Source organism: Rhagoletis zephyria, unplaced genomic scaffold, assembly GCF_001687245.7.
Source record: "Rhagoletis zephyria isolate East Lansing unplaced genomic scaffold, Rhagoletis_zephyria_1.1 Rzeph_scaffold_00150, whole genome shotgun sequence".
Classification (NCBI taxonomy): Eukaryota; Metazoa; Arthropoda; class Insecta; order Diptera; family Tephritidae; genus Rhagoletis; species Rhagoletis zephyria.
Window position 1 is genome coordinate 133,989 of NW_016157234.1, and position 11,580 is coordinate 145,568.

Consider the following 11,580-nt stretch of genomic DNA (forward strand, 5'->3'; position numbering starts at 1 on the left):
AGGAGAAATCAGCTGACACGGAAAAATCTAAATTCCGCAGATTTCTGCGCTACGGGCTACAACTACAGAAAAATTCTGCGGTGTTGAGTTTTCATTTACATGACGCTTTGGTAAGACAGATCGTGTCAGCTGACTCGGGTTTACGTACCGGTAGGTTTACGTTCTTGACTAATTTCAGCTTTAACAGAATTTTTAAGAGAGAGCCGTAACCCTGCAGGGAAAGCTACAAGTTGTGAACTAGAATTCTACCAGTTTGCGTTTCAGCCCAACTAGTTCACGTTCTATCCTTTTTCAATGTTAGCGACTGGTATTTTTAACATTGTGATGTCCTTCGAGTTGTCAATTGTCAGGCTATGCATCAGCATCTACTGGTAGAAATACTAGTAGCATCATACCAGTTGATGAGATAGTCTGCCAATTCATCCCCTATGAAAAGCATTAGTATGCCTTTTTGCTCGCGGCGCTCCAATAGTCGCAATGGCCGACAGAGCAAAGCACTCGCGTGGTATGCCTGAGGTACCACCCTGCAGGGAAAGCTACTAGTTGTGAACTAGAATTCTACCAGTTTGCGTTTCAGCCTAACTAGTTCACGTTCTATCCTCTTTCAATGTTAGCGACTGGTATTTTTAACATTGAGATGTCCTACGAGATGTCAATTGTCAGGCTATGCATCAGCAGCAATTAATTGCGTTTTATTTTAGGCTTTGGCAATTCAAAGGCAGATGTCGCAGAACGCTTAAGTTCTTCGAAAATGTCGAACTGGTAGGCACATACTAGTTTATGAACTAGTATTTTTTCTAACTGGTTTGGGTTTTCACTGCAGGGTAGGTTCAAGCCCTGGCGCAGGGAACTTTTTTTTATTTTATTTTTTTTTTATAATAGTTCTTTTATTTATATTTTTTATTTAGGGTTTTTTTGTTATTCTTAAATTTAATTTAAAAAAATATATATATATTTTTTTAATCTATTTTTTTATGGCACATATATTTGTTCCTTTTTCTTTTGTAATGCAACTAGATTTTTAAGTTGGTTCTTTATATTTAAATTGAAATAATTATTCCTACTTACATTGATCTAACTTTAAAAATCTTAACCACCTCCAAGCGGCCTCGAACCTGCGATCCCAGAACCAGAACCAGTAGTCTTCACGTGACGCCACAGTCGACATTTGTAAGAAAAGCAATTAATTGCGTTTTATTTTAGGCTTTGGCAATTCGAAGGCAGATGTCGCTGAACGCTTAAGTTCTTCGAAAATGTCGAACTGGTAGGTACATACTAGTTTAAGAACTAGTATTTTGTCTAACTGGTTTGGGTGTTCACTGCAGTGTTATATTTAAATTGAAATAATTATTCCTATTTACATTGATCTAACTTTAAAAATCTTAACCACCTCCAAGCGGCCTCGAACCAGAACCGGTAGTCTTCACGTGACGCCACAGCCGACCTTTGTAAGAAAAGCAATTAATTGCGTTTTATTTTAGGCTTTGGCAATTCGAAGGCAGAGGTCGCTGAACGCTTAAGTTCTTCGAAAATGTCGAACTGGTAGGCACATACTAGTTTATGAACTAGTATTTTTCTAACTGGTTTGGGTTTTCACTGCAGGGAAGTTACGTTAAGTTGCCATAATCAGACCATTACCCACTGATTTACAGCTCACGTTGAAAGGCCTTTCTTGTGGTTGTTGCAGTGGAGAGTTAACCTGTTTATGTAGACTTGAAAAAAACTTATGTATGCAGTTTTTCTCTGGTTTTTTGTGGTTGTAATTGTTCTAGTTTAAATTACTTTGTCTTGTTTTTGGTGTTGTTCGATTTGATTTAAGCGACCGGCGTAAAGTATGTATGTTTAGTGTTTTCAATACCAGGATGGCCGTGCGACTTTTACACAACTTTATGACCCAATTTTAATTTTCGTTTTTTTTTTGGTAAATTTTTAATGCACTAAAGTCATACATATGCAAAGACTTCCAAAGAGGGGAATTACTTTAAATTAGAAAAAAAAAATGTTGTTTTTTTACACGTTTGGACGCGAAGCTGATCGATACAGTTCGGAATCTTCAAATTTCGGTAATTAGTTAAATAATTTTCCGATTTGGGGCTTTCCCCCAAGCTCCCGAGGGGTGTGCGGTGTTTAGATTTCATAATGAAACACTTTAAGTTCCTTTTGCAAAACTTTCCTTTTAGTTAAAGTGTCATTTAAACGTACTTTGAACAAGAAGTGTTTTCATAGTACAATGGCAATTGAATAATAACAAAAGTAAATGGAAATAAAGTTGGCAAAAAGGACCTTTGTCATTTAAATTTTCATTTTGGGTATTTAACTAAAGGGCACATTTATCTTTAAAGTGGCTTTATGAAATCGACCAGCAAAATAAAGAACCCTTTAAATTTTAAAATATTCTTTAATTTTATTATGAAATCGGCCCTTAGCTATATAAGATAAATACAAATAAAATCATTGTTTAGAACTGATTTGTTGATTCCGGGGCAGCGTTGCCGTTTGGCTACAATTGTTGCAAAAGTGCTACATTTAAAATTAGAAGCTACATTGCTACATAAATTCTGAAATGGCTACATTTTCGTTAAGGCTACAGCTTCAAAAACTTTTTTACTTCTATATATATTTGCTTCAGATAGTATGCTCTTTAAAATACATTTATGCAAGTTTTATGTACAGTATGTAATAAATAAATAAACTTTCTGAAGTTTCATAAATTGCATTTTATTTACATAAAATTTACAAAGAACTCAAACATTTTCAACCGGCTTCAAAAAAGTGGAGGTTATCAATTCTTCGAAGTATTTTTTCTTCTTTTATGGATGCCACCGCATAACTTTGGACCGCTTGAACCGATTCCAATAATTCTTTTTTTTTTACTGGAAAGATGGTACCTTAAGGGTCGTCCCGTAATTTCATTTCGATCCGATCATTAAATCATGAAAAAATTAACGGTACTCCTAAAATTGTATATGAGAATTGAAGTCGGTTTTGGTTTTTGCTTAAAAATTACTTGTTTAATAAAAAGTTCTATAAACACAAGATGTACTCAACGTTCAAAAGTAATACAAAATTTTACAAAAGAATATAATATAAATAAATTAAATGATTCCATGAAATTTGTACACTTTTATTTTTATTTTCGTCGATTTCTGGTTTCTCATTTTTTAATACTTCGAATACCGAAATTTAACTGAACTCGTTTTTTATCATGTAGCTCATTTTGGTGGAACGAATTCGAAGTTAGCAAATTAAATCTTGGAATGCTTGTTAAGTACATATCAGCGGTAAACTTTTTTAGGCTGTAAAGGCTGGTATGCAGTTCTCAAGAAAATGTCAAGAAAAAAATGCCATTATTTCGTGTGTGCGGGCATATATTTCTGTTGCAAGCATGGGTTGCCTTGTGCTCTTTTTCACAAAAACCTTAGAAAACCGTAGTAGAAAGCGTAGCAAATTTCTTAAGACTGTGTTTATACACGGAAACTTTTATCGACGCGATTTGTCACATTCCCTTTTGGTGTTGCTCGTTTCATTTACATACGGCGATTTTTATGTATGCAATTGTTGTTGTCAGCTGTGAACCGCTAACTCCATATACACAGACGAACGAGAGCACAAAGCGTGTTGCCCGAGCATGAGCAACTCGGTGCCCCTCTCCTTTCCTCGTCACGCCCTCTCCTACAAACGTCGAGTTGCGGCAACAAAAATTGCCGTGTGTAAATGAGCACTAAGAACTGCGTACTGCCTGAAGGAAATTTGACTCAAGAAAATTTCTTAGCCATTTCTTGTACGTCATTTTATATGGAGTTTTTGCTTTTCTTGAGAGCTGCATACTGGCCTTAAAGTGTAAAAAGCAACAGTAAGTGAGTATGCATTGCATATTTTTAGGACAATGTTTTCATTCGCAGTTAAACATTAAAGAGCTCTCAAGAAAAACGAAAAATTCTTACAAAATGACGCACAAGAAATGGAAAAGAAATTTTCTTCTATCAAAATTTCTTAAATCAGTTTGCAGCTCTCAAGAAAAAAATGCTCTTTTATTTATATCTTCAAGAAAATTTGCTTTTTCCAAGCAACAGAAATAATAAGAAATATTTCTTATGGTTTTCTTGAGAGCTGGGTTCTAAGCTTTAAGATACAGTTTGTAATTGAGGTTATGAGCTTTGAACCCCAAAACCCACCCCTTGTGTGCGCTAATGCTAAGTGCTCATATTTACTCAACTTTAAACACTTTGTGTGTAGTTTTTCTCTACGTGACAAATTTAGTATGTGAAAGTAAACAGACAGTGTTTATTTTTGCACACACTAGGAGAGGAAACTGGTTACCTATCTTAATATGCGCAAATTTAAACAAACATTTTTTAGAGTGTGTACATGCCAAAATAATTGAAGTATGATGGTGGTGGATAGCTTTAGTGCGATGTGTTTTACCTGTAACGGATATTTTAACTGCTCAGCCCTAACAAATTTCTCATCCCTATCCAATTGCTCACACCGATAAGATTCTGTAACCAGTTAAAGTATGTTCACATATCAATATTATCTCAATCAAAGCTCGTTTTTTAATCACCCCGTTTACACAGGCAAATCTCAGATTATTAGCCGTCAAATTTGTTGTGCTAGTTATTCCCACATCTCAACGAAAAGTTATGTTTCTTCTCCATGCCGCCGTGAGCACTTTTTTCTGCTATATTAAGCACTTTAAATATATTTTAACTTAACATTTTATTAAAAATACCTTTACAAACCTCTTTTCCTTGCTGGCGTCCTTTTTTGTTTACTTTTACATTTGGCATTTCTCCTCTTTTTCGCAAAAACAATCGATAAAACTAGGATGGACACCGAAAAGTTATCAGTTAAATCTGAGATTATTTTATAATTACAGATTAACAAGGGACGAATTTTATATGGCTAATCTCTTGTTCTAATTACAGATTAGGGTGTTAAGCTCGAAACTGAGGATAATCTACTTATATGTGAGCCTAGTATAATACTTGAGTCACAAATACACTCCCAAAGTTTGATCATTAAAATTCTCAACGCCATGTATATGAGACATTCTTTTTCATATCGGACACCAAATTTGGTGTCACAATTTCGATTGCCTTCAAACATTTTTTTATGGGTTCTATACATGAAATAAGCTAACGTGTGTTCGAGGATTTTTTGTTGGCTTTTTTCTTTGGAGATATGGTCATAAAAAAAATATTATAAAAATAGTTCTTGAAAAACTCTCATTTAATGAACCACGTATATAGAGAATTAAGCAAGGATTACGATGGTATAATTCTAAATCCCTAATTTACTGGTCTTCACTATGCAAATCAACTTCAAAAAGTTCAACTGTTAATAGCTAAGTTAGTTTTAGGACAATCGTGACCATATTAAAGCATCGTTCACTCAAAATCGGTACGCATGAAATGGGTTATATCTTTTTAATAGGTTTTCAGAAAATAATAATTAATATATGTTAGCGAGAGTTTCATATTTTGCTTGGATAAATAAATAAGAGACAATTTCTTTGAGACTTGTGTAGTCGACTTGCTCTACTAAACTATCTTTAGTTTATGTTTTTCCACGGCTCGCACATATCTACTAATTTTGTTTTAAATAAATACCATGTATTTTTCGATTTGACTTAAATAGGTCATATTCGTAAATTGATGACTTCCAGAACTTTATTCACATCATTGGCTTCAAACCGATTTAAAGTTACCTGTGAATAATTAGTTTTCATAAAAACCCACCAAAACTTTACAAAAGGTCCAAAGTAAAGGATACAATGAAATAACACTTTGTGCAAGCGCTCCTTCCAGCATATTTCTGGGGTCATATGACCCATTGTGGAGTCTGATCGAGTTTTAATGAGACTGCCTCGATTCTCTTGTCAATTCATAGCCTTTTGACAACTGTGTCAACTTCTATAGATTTAGTTGTAAGAGGATATCACCCTGTTTCTTTTTAGCTTAAAACTTTTAACTTGGTAGTTGACCGAAGTCCAGTTTTAAACATGTTTTATTAGTCATTATTATAAAATACCACATTTAGTGTCAACATTGGGGTAATGTAAACGGGTCCGGTTTTTGTTATAAAATGTATTTAATCTAACAGAATTTTATATATTATAACTCGATAAGGTTTAAGTCTTGCCATAGCTTGCATTCGCTGAACTGTGGATAACCGTTTTCCAATTCTCTCGCACGATCTTCTTCGGATAAGCCGTTTGTAACATGCCGCTTTTATTGTTTTACTTATTTATGTATACATGTTTTATGTTTTGTTAATTTCACGTTTTACACAATCACATATCTGGCAATACCGTGTATGGCAATACCTTTTTCTGTCAAAGTCAAAGTTAAAGTTTTATTCGAATATGGCAATGCACATTTCGTTTAGCGATCGGCGGTGAGCAGACCTTCTGGGTGAAGTATTGTGTTCGTGGTAGGCGCTAAGCCAGCCGTTCATAATACCAGCCACATGAAGTTTGAACTAAAAGAAGACTGTCTTTTGAGTGTGGACAGCGATGGCTGGCCGCTGCAAAGCAGTTATTTCTTGCGCCCGCCGCAGATTGCTAAACCATTTTGATTTTTTTTTTTTCAAATGTATATGTACACTGGCAATCAAAACCGAGTGCATGTTCGAGATTTTTTTACTTACAGTGTAATAACTTTTTTAATAATGAGCGAATTCTTTCGAAATTCTCAGCAATTGGTCTTCATTATGTAACGAATAAAAGCTAGTATACAGAAAAGATGAATTTAAAAAAAAAACGGTAATTTCACGGCATAAACGTAAGGCAACTCTATGCACTCAGTTTTGAACTTTTCTGTTGTAAGATTTTAGAAGATTGGAATATGCCGTTAGATACATGTCATGATTTTTTCTTTACTTACACAACATTCTTCGAGGTTTGTTTCAATAAGTGCGTTATTTTTGGAGAGTAAGTTCGCGTTTGATATAGTGGTAAAAAAGAAAATGAGAAAAATTGCAATAAGTATTGAAGATAATATAGTCGACTTGACTAAAAATGGGAACTCGTCACGTGTTATTGCTCAAAAATTGAAAGTGAGCCAACGAACGGTAATAGTTGTCCAAAAACGGAGAAATATCGCTCCGGTACCAAATATTGGAGGTCGGCCCAGACTACTAAAGGACTCCGACGCCCGTTTGATGTTGCGCAAAATGCAAAATAAAACGTCAAAAACGCCAAAACAGGCAGCTCTGGCTATAAACAAGAACGTTAGTGCACCAACTGCACGTAGAGCGCTCCACAGAATAGGATTAGTGTCAGCAGTTAAGCAGCAAAAGCCAGCTCTGTCTGATAAGAACATCAAAGCGCGACTGAAATTTTGCAAAAGTCACGAGAATTGGACCGTTGAGGACTGGAAACGGGTAATTTGGTCTGACGAAACGAAAATTAATCGTTTCCAGAGCGATGGAAAAGAATATTTTTGGCGTAGACCTCATGAACATCTTCAAAAGCACCATGTGAAGCAAACTGTAAAACATGGTGGTGGCAGCTTAATGGTTTGGGGGTGTTTTACTTGGTGGCATTTGGGGCCGTTAGTTAAAATTGAAGGGATAATGAAGAAGGAAAACTATCTCCATATTCTTCAATCAAACTTGCCCGACTTTGTAGATATGAGCGCATACCCGGAAGAAGAAGTCGTTTTCCAGCAGGACGGAGATCTGAAACATACCGCAAAAATTGTACACCGCTGGCTGCTTGAGCAAAATTTTCAACTACTGCAGTGGCCAGCACAAAGCCCTGACCTCAACCCTATTGAAAATTTATGGGCTGTGGTCAAGAGGCGATTGGGACAGCATACGCGAGCTCCGACTAATATGGAAGAGCTTTGGAGGCGAGTAAAGCTAGAATGGGAAAATATACCCAGCGAAATAATAGAAAATTTAGTCGAGAGCATGCCTAGACGTATGAAACTGGTTATTAAAAACAAAGGATTGTGGATACCATATTGATACCAGCCTACTAAAATCCCACAAAAAAAAAAGTTCAAAACTGAGTTAATCGAGTTGCCTTACGTTTATGCCGTGAAATGGGCGCTTTTTTTTAAATTCATATTTTCTGTATACTAGCTTTTATTCGTTATAAAATAAAGACCAATTGCTGAAAATTTCAATAGAATTCGCCCATTATTAAAAAAGTTATTACACTGTAAGTAAAAAAATCTCGAACATGCCAAGTAGATGAGAACTACATATGTGCTTTTCAAGTTGATTTTCCCCGTAAGAGTCCAAAAGAAATACGAGATGAACAGTTGATGAATACCTGAAAAAGATAATTTCGTCAATAGAGTCACAAGATGACAATCTAACATTTTGGTCCAGCAGAGGTTACTTGTTAAACGACGGAATTCTATTTTGCTATGCCAATGAAGAAAAAGAAGATGCTCAAATGGTAGTATCCCAACATGAGCGTGAGGGGCTATTAAAGAAATATCACAATGAAAGCACTGCAGGACATTACGGTGCAGAAAGGAGTATACATCGAATCGCTACCCGTTACTTTTGGCCAGGCATGCGAACTGACATAACAAAACATGTCAAAACCTGTATAGAATGCCAGCGATATAAAGCTACAAATATGAAGCCTATGGGTCTTCTTCAAACCACAAGTTGCAACCAAAGGTTCGAAGTTGTAGCGGTTGACTTATTCGGTCCTCTACCAAAAACAAAAGATGGCTTACAGTGGATATTGGTAGCTGAAGATGTAGCGTCGCGTTGGATAGAAATATTCCCTTTAAAGGAAGCAAGCGCTGAAGCGTGTGCTAAAACGTTGATTGACGAAGTATTTCTTCGTTATGGAATTCCTCGTCGGCTGAAATCGGATAATGGCGTTCAGTTTGTATCCGCGATAATGCAAAAGGTTTCATATTGCATGGGAATCGAGCAACAATTCACACCTGTCTACCACCCGCAAGCTAATCCTGTCGAGCGCAAAAATAAGGACATCAAAACCCAATTAGCGATCCTTGTTGGCAATGAACATAATACGTGGGATCTTAGTCTGCCAGCAATAAGATTTGCGATGAACACCGCAAAATGTCAAAGCACTGGCTTTACCTCAGCTTACCTCACTTTTGGAAGGGAGTTACGTACTCTCGACGACGTGCAACATGACGTCTAAGGCCATTGTGGAATCCGAAAACTTTGTTCCACAAATCACGCCTTACCTTCAAAAACTCAACAATGATTTGAAACGAGCAAAGGAAACCGAGCAGCATATACAAGACAAAAACAAGAACTACTTTGATCAACGCAGGCGACCTCAGGATGACTTCGAAATCGGTACCGAGGTACTAGTAACTACGCATACTCTAAGTCAAGCATCAAAGAGCCTTACGTCAAAGTTCGTTCCGAAAAGAGACGGACCTTATGTCATCATTCGAAAAGTTGGTTCATCATCATACGAAGTTGCATCGAAAGAGAATCTGAAGTTACCATTGGGCACATACCATGTATCATCACTTACAAAATACAAACATCGCAACGAAGATCCATCTCCAGCTCCTGTTCGGCCATTGCGAAGACGAGGACGCCCCAAAAATAATTAAGAAGTGTTGTCGTGCGCTCGGGACGAGTTCATCACGCCAAAGGGGGAGACTGTAACATGCCGCTTTTATTGTTTTACTTATTTATGTATACATGTTTTATGTTTTGTTAATTTCACGTTTTACACAATCACATATCTGGCAATACCGTGTATGGCAATACCTTTTTCTGTCAAAGTCAAAGTTAAAGTTTTATTCGAATATGGCAATGCCGTAAAAATGTAACAACCTCTATCTGTCTCTCTTTCGCATGTGAGTTTTAAATTGTATAACAATTGTATAGCAGGATTGCCATAGCACAAACGGTATTGATCAGTGTGCTTCGCATAGCATATAAAAAGCCTGTACGCTTATGAATTTGTACATTTCGTTTAGCGATCGGCGGTGAGCAGACCTTTTGGGTGAAGTATTGTGTTCGTGGTAGGCGCTAAGCCAGCCGTTCATAATACCAGCCACATGAAGTTTGAACTAAAAGAAGACTGTCTTTGGAGTGTGGACAGCGATGGCTGGCCGCTGCAAAGCAGTTATTTCTTGCGCCCGCCGCAGATTGCTAAACCATTTTGATTTTTTCTTTTTTCAAATGTATATGTAGTTATTAGTCGTGAGTTTTTAATAAATACAACCCAACAACCACTCTACACGTCTTTTTTCCTAATTCAGGTAAAGAGCCTTATCCTTAAGCTGGTGCGAAATGATGTCTTTTAATGATTAGCTCACCCCGTTAGTTTAAGCAGAAGGAATCTATTCATTGATTTTTGGAGGATAATTATAAGTTTTTGGTATATTTAATTTTAATTTGATTTTTGATCTCGAAAATGTCAGATTTTCAACGAATTTGTTCAACATAATTTTTTGAGCAGCAACTTCCAACGCGAATAAAACTGTCAAATAAAAAGCCAGTACTATGAAATTTAAACCTCATAATGGTAGATCTATTGTCTAACGATCTGCATTGCAAATTTTTAATACATTCCAACAATTGCTGTACAGAAATTGCTGGAACGCGTACCGATTTTGAGTGAACGATGCTTTATATATGGAAATGTTAGCTGTTTCTTTAGCTTTAAAACTACGTTAAGATGAAGCCTCTACGATGGGCAGAACCCAAGATATAACGATTTGAAGAAGTACATGATTAGTTAGAATCACGAAAAAATGCAAACTTTGACAGACCATATCTCCGAAAAAAAATTGTTTGAATACGTGTTAGCTTATTTCATGTATAGAACCCACAAAATAAAATCTGAATCGAATCGGAGACATGACATAATTTTTTTTACGAAATCCGTCCGACTTAAAAAAATTGGTCATATATGAGTAGTCCACTTGCAAACAGCGTTATGTGATTTTATAATAGTAAGCCATAAATTAAAAAAAAGTCTACAACAACAAGTAAAATCTAAATTGTATCTTTTTTTATACCCGAGCGCACTTGTGCACAAGGGTATATTAATTTTGTTCACATAACGGTTGTTTGTAACAGCCAAAACGAATCGAGATAGATATAGACAAATGTATACATAAATGATCAGGATGAAAAAAGAAATCGATTAAGCCATGTCTGTCTGTCCGTCCGTCTGTCCGTCTGTCCGTCTGTCCGTCTGTCCGTCTGTCCGTGTACACGATAACTCGAGCAAAAATTGAGATATCTCAACGAAATTTGGTATGTAGGTTTCCCTTAATCCAAGGTAGGTTGGTATTGAAAATGGGCGAAATCGGACTTTAACCACGCCCACTTCCCATATAACGGTAATTTCCAGAAATACGAAAACTGCAATAATTTAGTAACTACTGAAGACAATTCACTAAAAATTGATATTTACAATAATTTTTAGACGAAAAATAAGAATATTATAAATTTTTGGAAAATGGGCGTAGCCACGCCCACTTATGGTTACATGTGTATATCTTGGTAACCGCTGCACCAATTTCTTCTAAACTTGGCACAGTTGTTGGCCTTGGTACAGCATACTAAATGGCCGATAATATTTAAAATCGGACAATAACCACGCCC